General features: G+C 46.4%; 1 long non-coding RNA gene across 1 annotated transcript; it reads left to right on the top strand.

The window, feature by feature from the left end:
• The first annotated feature begins 947 nt into the window (after nucleotides 1–947).
• Nucleotides 948–3,454, top strand: LOC132245631 (uncharacterized). Its single transcript, XR_009457339.1, has 2 exons — nucleotides 948–1,034; nucleotides 2,562–3,454. It is a non-coding gene; the product is annotated as an uncharacterized LOC132245631 (long non-coding RNA).
• The last annotated feature ends 5,868 nt before the right edge of the window (nucleotides 3,455–9,322 follow it).

Here is a 9,322-nt window from a genome sequence, read left to right as displayed (position 1 = left end):
GCTATCAATCTCTGATGAAATTAGGTTTGGCATATTGGACTTTATCTCCCTTGTTTTTTGGGGTCAAGATTCCTCTGAATCATCTTCTGAAGTAACCCATGATCACGTACATCATGCTGCCATCTCCTTTCTCTTCTCCTTCTTTGTGCAGAAAGAGGAGAATACTGCTGAGGAAAAAGCAAGTCCAGAAGTTTCTTAGCTGCTAATGGAGATGTCAAGTTCAGCAGACAGTACAAGATAGAGAGCTTTGTTATAGGATGTCACATGTTGCTCAAATGAAAAAATGTCCCCCTCTCCTCTGCAGTTGACAGTTCCATAAAATTAAATCCTCAATGGGAAAGTCCTATTCACCTTAAAACATGCCATTAGGCTTGCCAGAAGAGGGGACGGGGAATGTGAAACCCTTCTCTAAGGTACAACCCAACATCTGAATGACTCTGAACACTTTCTGAGTGTGTGTCAGAAGCTCTGGGGCACTCCTTCCCCTTCCTCGCAGTTCTTTGGGTCTTTGTAGCACTATTATACACAACATTAATTTATGGAAATGTTCTTTAAGATTTCAATGTCAAAAAGTTTAGAAAACAGCCAGTTTGCTCTACCTTTGTGGTAAATGGTGAAAATATTTGCATCTGTTCTGAATCAGGCTCACTTCTAAGTTTGAAGAGCTGATAATTTTCCCCCAAAAAGGAAACTCTGAGTGTCAGCAAGTTTGACCCTCCTCTCCCAGTGTCACCTCTCTTAAGTCATCTCCATAAAACCATGAATGTAGTTGGGCAAGAAATATTTTGCATGGAAAAAACTTGGATGGTGCATGTGGAACACCAGGAAGCAGACAACAGATACTAATTAGAAAAAAAAACAAGGAAAACAATTATTTCAACTAAAGGTGTGGCATCCACAACAGAACGTTTTGCATCTGATAAACACAAACGGGTGTTTCTGGTGCACCAGGTAGTTTCAGAAGCTGTATATAAGGCCTTGCAAACCAGTGCTCTCTACTCACTTCTCTTGTTTTACTCCCTGTAGAAAATCAGGTAAGTCTGATCCAACTCTATCTCTTTTTAGCCATGGGGATTCTGAGTTCAACAATAATTTAACATTAGGACTGAATCTTGCCTATCTACTTTGGGATGTTGTAAGGTACTGCAGAACTGCAGAAGCTTTCAAGGAAAAGGCAGAAATCTGACAGACACATGGGACTCTGGGATGGTCATTCTCATTTGTCACTATGGATTGGGGGTTTGAAAGTTTGAGACTGACAAACTTCATGCCCAGACTTTAAATTAGTTGTGTACAGAAAAAAAATCTCATGGTGGATCCTTTCCAAGTTTTCTTCCTGCTTTCAGAACAAGTGCTACTTGGCATTACTAGGGACAGGACAAGGATTACAAGAATGGTTGCCCTGATCCATTGGGGTTTTGTGTGTGCATGTAATTAGAAATATCAGTTTCAGCTTCTCAGTTTCTCAGGGTTAGTTAAATCCCTTTGAAACCAGCTGTTAGTTTTGGTATTTTCATGCCATAAAAGCCTCTTTTATATATATATATATATATATATATATATATATATATATATATATTCATTAGGAAACATGCTGGCTTACAAGGGGTCAGGGACTAAGAGTTTTACCTACATGTCCCTTCCCCCGGCTCGCATGAAACATTTTCCAAAATTGATGGGAAGTGGCACTCTTCCCCAAGACAAGGGCTGGGTTCCCCAGTTTCAGTAAGTGCTTCATGGAGAAGGGGGCTGCAGAGGGGCTGGTCAGGAGAGCAGCTTAAAGGGACTGGAGCAAGGGACAGAGAAGAAGAACTGGGACCCAACATGTGACCAGAAGCAGAGGGCTTTGGTCATCACATCCATGATCCATCACTGTTTGTAAGCTGGCCTTTCTACGGCTGTCGTTTCATCAACGAATAATGCTTGAGTTTAGCTGTACTGCACGTTCTGCATTGCTCAGGGTCTTCCCCTTCTTTTTTCTTTTGTTCCAGTTGGTGGGTGGCAGTCATTAGGGAGCCCACAGGTGTCGATGGCACTTCAAGGGCATCTGGGACACTAATGGCTAGAGTGGAAAAGGGACCAGCTGAGTTGATGATGTGCCATGTCTTGTAGGTGTGCCCAATCAGGAGTGACAATCAAAATCCTGACTTAGGGGTCCAGGTTGCCTTTTGCTCAAATGAAGAGACTCAAGCTCTCCCAGTCCAAACCAGGAAACATATTCAGCCCTTGCAAAACATGGAAAAGAAGGAACAATACCCAATATCCCACCTCTCTCCCCAAATTGGTTGATACCTTACAGCATTTTGCAGGAAAAGAAAGTGAGGTTTTGAAGGTGTTGTTTAAGGGGGAGACTGAGGGCAAGTGGAGCAAATAGATAAGGTGCAGGAAAGGAGAGCAGTGACAAAGGCAGAAATGAGGGCTGAGGTCAGCATATCCCTGCTCAGTACTTCAGTCTCCAGGTCCCTACCAGATTGCCCTGAGAGTCGCAGCCAAGTTTTAACTCTTGTTTCCATCAGAACTGCACATGTGTCGTGTTTCCTCTGCTCCCTGCTGTGTTTCAGGTTCACCACCATCCCAACAAGATGTTTGACAGCCTAGACACAGTTGAAAACCTGTTTTACCCAGGCCAGTCTGATTTTCATTGGCTCCCCTACCCTCAAAGGCGATACTGGTGTTGCTGCTATGACCGATACGGAAGGCTAGTTTGGCAGGGCCCATGCTGTTATCCAGGCCCCTGGTGTCGCAGTTAGGAACAGCTCTGGAAGGTGATGGCCATGCTAAATCCAGCTCAAACATCCACAGCACTGCCATGAACGAAGACATTAAAAGCAAGATACAGATTCACGGCTCACCCAAAGGACATGGCTTTAAACAGTGCTAAGCACTCAGCACCTCCCTTGTGAGGGCTCAGCACTGCTACAAGACTCCCTCCCCCATACACCTGTTTCCTACACTTTGATTTGTCATTCTAGGAACCTTTAATTTTCTGCACTGTTAAGCATTAAGGTCCATACATGCTGTACTGTCACTTAAAAGGAAGATTCTGCTTCCCTAGAGCCCACTTGCAATCCACTGTAGACCCCTGGACACAGCCACAGTGGTGTCAAAGGGCTTTGGTGTCAACAGAGATGGTCTTTTATTCTTTGCTGCTAACTAGAAACTTGGTTACACAAACTGCATCATGGAGAAGCTGCTGATTCTCCACCTTATATGGTGCTTTGCCTCGTGATATTTTTCAGCGAGAAAAGAAGTGAATAGATAGATGGAAACAGTTTGGTAGAAAAATCGTCAGCAGCAGCAAAGAAAGAAGTTCACCTTGTAGAAATGGGCCAGGTGTAGAAACCCGTTTGTGACCCCTTTGGCTAACCTTGAGAATATTTGCTGCCTCCTCTGTATCCCTTCTGTGTCTGTACACTCAATTTCTTCTGTGCATTAAACTTCCTCTGCAGCATAATATTTGCCTCCTGGCTTTCTTCCCCCTCCATTCCTTATTTGCAAATGTGCTGGTGAAATTCCCTCCTGTGCAGACCCCAGCATGCAGCATGACTCACTTCCCACTAAAGTCCTACACAGAGATGAAATTCAGCCCTGGATCATCTTTCCTCCTAGCCCAGAAGGGGTGTTTGCTGTTCTTTCTCATACAGAGCCCCTGGCCCTCTTCAGCCTCAGCACCATGACTGATAATACTGCACTATCTACTTTCCAGAAACATAATACCAGCACTGAAATCTCTCCAGCCCTTTCTTTCTTAAGTATTAAAAAGAGAGAGGAACCTCAGGTTTTGCTCCCAGTCATTTCAGCCTCCAACCTGATTTACTCAAAACATATCCAAATTAAGAAATATCAATCCTAATCAGAACTCATAGAATCGTAGACAACAAGGGTTGCAAAGGACCTCAGGAGGTCACATCTAGTTCTATGGCCTGCTTAAAGTAGGACCACCCCAAATAGATTATCCCAGCCAAAGCTTTGTCTAGCTGGGTTTTGGAGACCCCCAAGGATGGAGACTACACCACCTCTCTGGGTAACCTGTTCCAGTGTGTTACTACTCTCTTAGTGAGAAAGCTCTTCCTAAAATCTAACGTAAACTTCCTTTGCTGCCACCTGAGACCATTGCTCCTTGTTCTGTCATCTGCCACCACTGAGAAAGGCCCAGCTCCACCCTCTTTCAAACTACCCTTCACGTAGTTGAAGACTGCTATTACGTCTCCTCTCAGTCTCCTCTTCTCTAAATGAAATAAGCCCAGTTCGCTCAATCTTTCCCCACCAGTCATATCCTCCAGCCCCCAAACCATTTATTTACCCTCCGCTGGACTCTCTCCAACTTCTCCACATCCTTTTTGTAGTGGGCGGGCCCAAAACTGGACCCAGGACTCCAGATGTGGCTTTGTGATTGGCCAGTAAAGGGCGCTTCTGTGCTGAGCCACCCACCTCACTGCACCCAATCAGAACCAGGATTCAGGTGTCTCCCCTGGGGTGCCTACGTCTGACCAACGCCCAACCTGGAGTACACCCACAAGCCTGGGGTAACCGCTGGCACCGCCCAGGATCTAGTCCGCATCAACCTTGTATCTGGGTGCTTCTTATAGCCTGAAGCATTAATAGTAGCTTCCCTAAGTCAGCTGAGCAAGGAGCTAAAAGGCTTACCTAATCCCTCTCAAGCAGGTACAGCAAAGCTTGCTATAACGGGTAGCTTTATTGATTGGAGAGCGTAAGCACGGGGAGGGGTACAGGTCAGACAAGTATCAAAACACAAAAAACCTTGAGCAATCAGAAGTGGCTTGGTAGCCTTTACACGCTTCTACATCACATCTTCCTAAGTTACTAGCTAACATCCAAGTAAGGTATTCACAATTACATCCAGAGTCTGACCAAGCTCTTTCTCTGGAGGCTGCTTGGCTTGTTGGCTGTGCTGCGAAACGTGTCTTCCCCCTTCCTCACTGAGGGATCCTCTTTTACACCTACTGCAACCCCATCACTATATTACCACCAGTAGCAGCCCTGTGCTTCCAAATGACATCAGCTGGACCAGGTACGAGGCGTACTCACACGACCTGCAGTGGCAGGAACCTGGGACAATAGAGGAGCAGGTTCCCCCTACCAGTGAAATTTTAACAGCCCAGCCAGTCACGTAGGCAGGGCACACAGGGCTGGGGCTGGGCTGTCTGATACAGCAGCGTGGCAGATTCGGGGCTGATTTCTCCACAGGACTCACTAGTGCTCCACAGAAAAGAAGCACTTCCCATGGCCTGCTGGCAGCACTTGCACAATGCAGCTAGGGTGCCGTCAGCCTTCATGGCACGCTGATGTCTCCTATTCAGCTTCTTGTCCACTATCACCCCCAGGTCCTTTTCTGCAGAGCTGCTGCCCAGCCAGTCGGCCCCCAGTCTGTCCCGTGGGATTGTTCCATCCTACGTGCAAGTCTCTGCACTTGTCCTTGTTGAACCTCAGGAGATTCCTTTTTGACCGATCCTCCAATTTGTCTAGCTCACTCTGAATCCTACCCCTGCCCTCCAGGGTATCTACTACGTCCCTCAGCTTGCTGTCAGTTGCAAGCTTGCTGGGGGTGCGCTACATCCCATCTTCCAGGTTGTTGATGAAGACTTTGAACAAAACCGGCCCCAGCACCAACCCCTGGGACACAGTACCAGGGTCCAACTAGACATCGACCCCTTGATTACAACTCTCTGAGCCCAATGCTTCAACCACATTTCTATCCACCATACCGACCATTCAATCAACCCATACTCCCTTTGTTTGCCTGCAAAAATGTTGTGGGAGACCATATCAAAAGCCTTGCTAAAATCTGAGTACACCACATCGAGCAGTCTCCCCACATCCACACAGCCAGTCACCTCATCACAGAATGCAATCAGGTCGGTCTGGCATGACTTCTTCCTGCTGAATCCATGCTGACTGCTCCTAATCTCCCTTTACTCCTCCAAGTGCTTACAAATGGATTCCTTGAGGATCTGCTCCATGATTTTTCCAAGTACTGAGGTGAGACTGACTTATCTGTAGTACCCCGGATCCTCCTTCTTCCCTTTCTTAAATATCGGCACTATGTTTGCCCTTTTCCAATCATGCTGGACCTCTCCTGATTGCAGGAGTTTTCAAAAATGATGGCCAATGGCTCTGTAATCACAGTAGCTAATGCCCTCAGCACCCTCTGGGTGTATGCCATCCATCCCATGTACTTGTACACATCCAGATTTTCTAAGTAGTTGCTAACCTGTTCTTTCACCACTGAGGGCTGCTCTAGTCTGCAGTCCTGGTTTTTAAACAAGTCTTTATGACAAAGGAGGAGCCTGGGACCTGTGTGCAACCCTGTGTCTGCATGTAATTGGAGGCAGCGCCCTATTCCATTCCCCAAGAACTCATATCCGGTAGGTTTACTCCTGCAGGATTACAGGGGAGAATACAGACTGCTGTATGATTGTTTCCCCAGCTGCTTTTTTTTTTTTTTCTGTCTGCCTGCACTGTGATTAACATTGAAGGCCTGTTTCCCAGTTACCATGATGCCCTTTTTTCTACATTAATGCATCCCAGGAAAAGCTATGCTATTGAGGTGACGCTCAGTAGAATTAGTCTACGGCGCATTAATGTCACATAAAAGGTGGACAAGGTTCCTTGGGTGAATTTGATATCTTTTATTAGACCAACCCAAATAGTTGGAGAATAGTTATTAAGCAAGCTTTCAGGTTCAAAAACCCTTCGTCAGGCTAAGGAAGTTTCAGCAGTTGGTGCGTGCTCTTCCTGGATGGAATGAAAAGTAAAGCAGCCAGAGGCTGGGCTGGGGAACAGTTGTCAGGCAGATTATAATGTGTCAAAAATCCAATGTCTACGTTTAGTCCATAATCTCTCGTATCCAGGTGGTTGATGAAATGGAGTTCATAGGCTCATCACTGGGAAGTGTTGTGTTAGTTTCCCCTGAGGATCAGGACTGAGAGATTGGAGATAAAATATACACATACAAGGTGTGCACTGGTGATAATGTGCAGTTGCTAAACTTAGTACAAGTACTAAACTTAATGTGCCATAAATATGGTGAATTAATGCACATATAGAGGAACCAAGTTTGTCTTTAATGTGGCCACTTTAAACATATGGTTGACCCCACTATCCTAAATCTCTAGGGAGAGTGATCTGCAGAAGAAGAAGAATGGCCTAACCATTGTAATCCTCCTACTTCAGGGCCTCACCCAATAAGAAGGCTAAGCCTCGCTTTGTGGCAGAGGGGTGAAATTTCTTTTAGACTCAGATTATCCCATAATTACAATCCGCAGGGCATTTTACACCATTGTCTCAAGCACAAGGTGTAAGCACTTTTAGGATTACAGACCATGTATCTTACAAGACGTTACAACACCTTGACTCCCATTAACATGTGACTGGACTTAATGACTACTGTGTCTCATTTACAAAATCTGTCTGGTACCAGTAAGCCCGCAATAGAAAACTGGAAGAGAACATGACAGATATTGTAGGCATGGGCTAGCTGCTACTGACTTTATAGTGAAAATGCAACAGGATTTCTGTTTGGGATCCACTTATTCCAAAGGCCTGAAAACATGTGCAGCAAGATTGGTTTGCAGATTCATATTTGACACAAGCTAGCAATGCAAAGGTTGTGCAAGAGATAAAGTGTAAGTTCACATATATGCTATAGCTGGGGGTAATAAGGTGTTCGACAGTTCTTTGGGCCAGCCCTGTAGTATTTGACCAGAAGCAGGATGAGGCCATCAGATTCTGTGTGGACTAAATGCTATTACCACTCCCGACGCTTACCCTGCAATACTTACCAAAGCAAAACTTGTGACATGGGTGACACTGTGTGTGCAGCAGGGTGAAAGCTGCACGGATGGTGGCCCCTGCTGAGTTCACGAAGCCTGCCAGCTGTCAAGGAAATAGGTGCAGGGACTTCTGGGTTCTGGGGTCCTGCACCTCTAGCTGCTCACAAGCAAAACGTGTGTCATGGGTGCTTATGCAACTGTGTGTGTCTTGGGGCACAGGGTGATGGTGGGGAGGGAACTACTGCAGACCTGGCTGCTAGGCCCTGCTGCAGCCACAAAGTCTGCCAGCTGTTAAGGAGATCAGTGCAGGGTGGTTCTGGGGCCCTGCACCTCTTGCTGCTGACAGGCAAAACTCGTTGACATGGATGCTTATGCAACAGCCTGTCTCTGTCTTAGGGCAGAATCCATACCTGGCTCTGTATTGATTCTTTCCTCTGCTTAGTCTGAGGTTTTGCAGGTGTTAATCCTTGCTCATTAACTTGTTATCCTTGCTAGCTACTGTGTTACCAATCAATCATGATTCACTCAGGGACCAGCTAAGTACACAGTAGCTAGCTACTAGATAATGAGTTAATGAGCAAGAATTAACATCTACAAAACCACAGACTAAAGAGGGGAAAGAATCAATACACAGCTGGAAACTGCTTCTGCCCTAAGACAGAGACAGTCAGTTGTACAAGCACCCATGTCACAAGTTTTGCCTGCCAGCAGCTAGAGGTGCAGGGCCCCAGAACCAAGAAGCCCCTCCACCTATCTCCTTGACAGCTGGCAGGCTTTGTGGTTTTCAGGAACCAATTGTGTCATAAGTCTGAGGACTGCCTGTAATGTTCATGTAGGAGTTCCCCTTTCCTGTTGCATAGCGATGCATTCACTAAAAACTTAGGCTCCTTTTCCTAGGAGGGTGGTTCTGTGTTACTGTCTTTAGGATCTGTATGTAGACAATGAGGAGACACAGGTGCCAGCGAAGATGTGTTCAGAGAATGGGGAGATGGTAGGCACCCCGCTGGGGAACATCTAGCCAGCCCACGAGCAGCCCACCAATAGAAATGCTAAAGCACAGGGTGTTTCTGCACTGACACTCATTTCAAGGGCTTGCTCACTTGACATTTCAAGGACTTGCTCACCGCGAGCTTCAGCCAAACTAGGAGCTGGTAAGAAGGGGCCGGAGGAGTGGGAAGGCTGGAAGAAGGGGGAGGGGACCATGGGGAGACCCCTGCCAGCCCCCATCTCCTGCCTCTACCTCCAGGGTGCTGGGGGCTGGGGTGAGCGGGGCAGCCATTGCCAGGCTGGGAGAGCGGAAGGGGGATGGGCCTACCCTGGGTGATTTGGAGATTCAGACATTTGGCAGCAGCCAAATCTCTCAACTGATTTGGTGCAGTGATTCAAGTCACCAAATCAAATCACTGTCCCCCAAATCAGACGGATCTGAATCCAAAGCGAATACTAGCCACTTTGCACAGGCCTACTATTTAATTACACACTAGTTTCTGAGCTCCCTTCCAACCACCCTTGTCTATGATTCCTTAATT

The sequence above is a fragment of the Alligator mississippiensis genome, chromosome 15 (genome assembly GCF_030867095.1).
Source record: "Alligator mississippiensis isolate rAllMis1 chromosome 15, rAllMis1, whole genome shotgun sequence".
NCBI classification, from domain to species: domain Eukaryota; kingdom Metazoa; phylum Chordata; order Crocodylia; family Alligatoridae; genus Alligator; species Alligator mississippiensis.
Note: the sequence above shows the minus strand (reverse complement) of the source record. Positions and strands in the feature narration are given on the sequence as shown.